We start from the raw sequence: 4,060 nt of genomic DNA, 5'->3' as shown, positions 1-4,060 counted from the left end.
TTGATAAAGGATTGCTATCCAAGATATACAAAGAACCCTTAAATCTCAACAACAGGAAAATGAACAACCCAATTTAAAAATGACCAAAAGAGCTGAACAGACACCTAATGAAGAAAGATACACAAATGGCAATTAAGCATCTGAAAAGATGCATGGCATTATATGTCATTAGGGAAATGCAAATTAAAACAACAATGAGATACACATCTATCAGAATGGACAAAATCCAGAAATAAAAATAAAAAACTGGCAATACCAAATGCTAGTGAAGATGTGGACCAACAGGAGTTCTCATTCACTGCTAGTGGGAATGCAAAACGGTCCAGCTACTGTCGAAGACAGTTTGACAGTTGCTTACAAGAGTAAACATACTCTTTTCGTATGATCAAGCAATCATACTCATTGGTACTTACTCAAATGAGTTGAAGACTTATATCCACCCCAAATCCTGCACACAGGTATTTATAGCAGCTTTATTTATAATTGCCAAAGTTTGGAAGCAACCAAGGTGTTTTTCAGTAGGTGAATGGATAAATAAACTGTGGTACATCCTAACAATGAAATATTATTCAGTGCTAAAAGGAAATGAGCTATCAATCCATGAAAAGATAGGAAGGACACTTAAATGCATATTAGTGGGTGAAAGAAGTCAATCTGAGAGGCCACATATTGTATGATTCCAACTACATGACATTCTGGAAAAAGCAAAACTATGAAGATAGTAAAAAAGATCAGTGGTTGCCAGGGGTTGGGATGGGGAGGAGTGAAGAATAGGTAGAATGCTGAGAATCTTAAGGGCAGTGAAGTATGATACCATAATGATGGATACATGCCATTATATATTTATGCAAAGTCATAGAATGTACAACATCAAGAGTGAACCATGATGTAAACTATAGACTTTGGGTGATATTGCTATATCAATGCAGGTTCATTGATTGTAACAAATGTACCATTCTGGTGGGGGATGTTGATAGTGGGGGAGGATGTGCATATGTGGAAGCACCAGATATATGGGAACTCTCTATACTCTCTACTCAGTTTTTCTATGTGAACCTAAAACTGCTTAAAAAAACAAAATTTACTTAAAAATAGACAGTTAACATTATATACTTAATTGTGAGAAACAAGATGCTTTCTTCTTAAGATGGGGAACAAGGCCAGGATGCCTCCCCTCATCACTCCTATTCACTATCAAACTACAAATCTTAGCTAGTGCCGTAAGATAAGAAAAGGAAATAAAATGTATAATGATTGGGAAGGAAGAGATACAACTGTCTTTGTTTGCAGATGACATGATTGTCTATGTAGAAAATTTTGAAGAATTGACAAAAAAAAGTCATGCAACTAGACAGCCCAGCCATTGTCGCTGTCGCTCATCGTCTCGTTCAGGGCAGCCCGGATTCTGGTGTCTGGCGGCGAATTAAATAGCCACCATGTCGAGCCAAAAGGCAAAGACCAAGACCACCAAGAAGCGCCCCCAGCACTCAACATCCAATGTATTCGCCATGTTTGACCAGTCGCAGTCAGGAGTTCAAAGAGGCCTTCAACATGATTGATCAGAACAGAGATGATTTCATTGACAAGGAGGATTTGCATGATATGCTTGCTTCTCTAGGGAAGAATTCAACCGATGCATACCTTGAGGCCATGATTAATGAGGCTCCAGGGCCCATAAATTTCACTATGTTCCTCACAATGTTTGGTGAGAAGTTAAATGGCACAGATCTAGAAGATGTCATCAGAAATGCTTTTGCTTGCTTTGATGAAGAAGCACCTGGCACCATCCAGGAAGATTATCTGAGAGAGCTGCTGACAACCATGGGAGATCGGTTTACAGATGAGGAAGTGGATGAGCTGTACAGAGAAGCGCCTAATTGACAAAAAGGGAAATTTCAATTATATTGAGTTCACGCGCATCCTTAAACATGGAGCAAAAGACAAAGATGATTGAAAGAACTTTAGCTAAAACCTTCCAATTGCTTTGTCTTACTCTGTTTTATTTCCCAGACACTTTCCCCCACCCTCATAGACCTGTTGCATGCAACTTAGTTTCACGGCTTGGCCTCTTTTCTGTTGTATTTATTCTAGACCTTTCTGCCACTTAGCAGTTGTATAATCAAACTGCAAATGGGGTTGAGGTTGTAATTTGTGCTGAAAAAGAGATTGTGAATAAAAATCAACAAATGTGAAAGCCCAGGAGAATATATCTGGTATTTCTGGTTTTGCTGGATTTTTACACTTTTATATAATAAAAACAGTATTTTGAAATAAAAATTTTTTAAAAAGTTATGCAACTAATTAGTGATTATAGTGAGATTGCAGGACACAATCTTATGATACCAAAGTCAACTGCTTTCCTATATACCAGCAAAGAACTCTTGGGATTTGAAAATAAAAACACAGTACTATTTATATTACCACCAAAAAAGAGAAATACTTAGGTATGAATTTAACAAAATGTATGATGTATATGAGGAAAACCACATAACTGATGAAAGAAACCAAAGATCTAAATAAGCGGAGAGATATTCCATTTTCATGGATAGATTCAATATTGTTAAGATGTCAGTTCTCTCCAATTTGATCTACATATTCAGTGTGGAATTTTTAAAACAACCCACAATTCTTAAAAGAAAGCAGCAGGAGAAAATAGAAAAATGACTAGCAAGATGGCAGTTTGAAACCCAACTACATAAATAATTACATTAAATGTCAGTATTCTCAATGCCTCAGCTGAAAGACAGAGCTTTGATACTGACCTGAAAGATGTGTGCCAGTTAAGTATAAAGGTATAGGTTGAAAGTTTCTAAGTGAGAGGGAAAGAGTAAAGAAATGATAAAAGGTGTCAATAGACCAAAAAAAAATCACCTTCCTCTATGTATATTTGGAGCTTCACCTAATATTTGGAGCTTCAAGATACAATAGAAAATTATAAAATTTAAAGAAGAATTAAACCCATACATAATTAGAGTTTAAGACTTTTAATTTTCTCTCAGTGATTTATACCACAAGTAAACAGACGATCAATAAGGGTAAAGAAAACCTAGAAAAAATATAACCAATTTGACCTAATTGACATTAGAGGAACCCTCCACGACAAGATAGAGGCAAAAATACACATGAAGAGCTTATCACCATCTTTAGTCATTAGGAAAATGCAAATCAAACCATAGCAGAAAATCACTACAAATTAGAAAAACACACACACAGAAATTGACAATAATGCCAAGTGCAGATGAAAATGTCAGGGAACAGGAACTCTCAAAATTGCTAGTGAGCATGCGAAGTTGAATGATCACTGTGACAAGCAGCTTGGCAGATTTATATATATTTTTTAAAGATTTTATTCATTTATTTGAGCAAGAGAGAAAGAACATGAGCAGGGGGAGGGGCAGAGGGAGAGGGAGAAGCAGACTCTCTGCTGAGCAGGGGACCCTGATGCAGGGTTCCATCCCAGGACTCTGAGACCATGACCCCAGCCCAAGCCAGGCGCTTAACTGACTGAGCCACCCAGGCGCCCCAGACTTTTATATTTTTATACATTAAATATGACAAAGCAATTCCACCTGTAGATTTCTAACCAAATCAAATAAAAATGTATGTCCACAGAAAGCATCTTTGCAAATGTTTATAGCAGCTTTATTCCTAGTAGTCCCAATGAGCAATTCACCAAGTGATGACTGGATAAATAAATGGTGATGCAGCCATACAATGGAATACTATTCAACAATAAACATGAAAACCCCTGATACACGTGGCAATCTGAATGAGCCTCTTAAGCATTACTGTAAGTGAAAGAAGCCAGACACAAATGGCTACATGCTGTTTGATTCTATTTGTATGACATTTTAGAAAAGACGAAATTATAAGAACAAAATGTATAGCCGGAGTTGCCGTGGCTGGGGGTTGTGCAGAGGAGACTAACTATCAGCAGGACAAGGAAAATCTGAGGTAATGGAAATACCCCACTTCTCAATTGTGATGGTGGCTATGTGGTTGCATATATTTGTTAAAACTGATAGAAATAGGGGCGCCTGGGTGGCTCAGTTGGTTCAGT

At 37.3% G+C, this 4,060-nt stretch overlaps 1 pseudogene; it reads left to right on the top strand.

Moving 5' to 3' along the window:
• Positions 1–1,378: 1,378 nt before the first annotated feature.
• On the top strand, positions 1,379–2,253 carry LOC112835122 (myosin regulatory light chain 12B pseudogene; annotated as a pseudogene).
• The last annotated feature ends 1,807 nt before the right edge of the window (positions 2,254–4,060 follow it).

The sequence above is a fragment of the Callorhinus ursinus genome, unplaced genomic scaffold (assembly GCF_003265705.2).
Source record: "Callorhinus ursinus isolate GAN/ISIS: 27379988/994484 unplaced genomic scaffold, GSC_fseal_2.0 scaffold11, whole genome shotgun sequence".
Lineage (NCBI taxonomy): Eukaryota > Metazoa > Chordata > Mammalia > Carnivora > Otariidae > Callorhinus > Callorhinus ursinus.
This window is presented reverse-complemented; position numbering and strand designations above follow the sequence as displayed.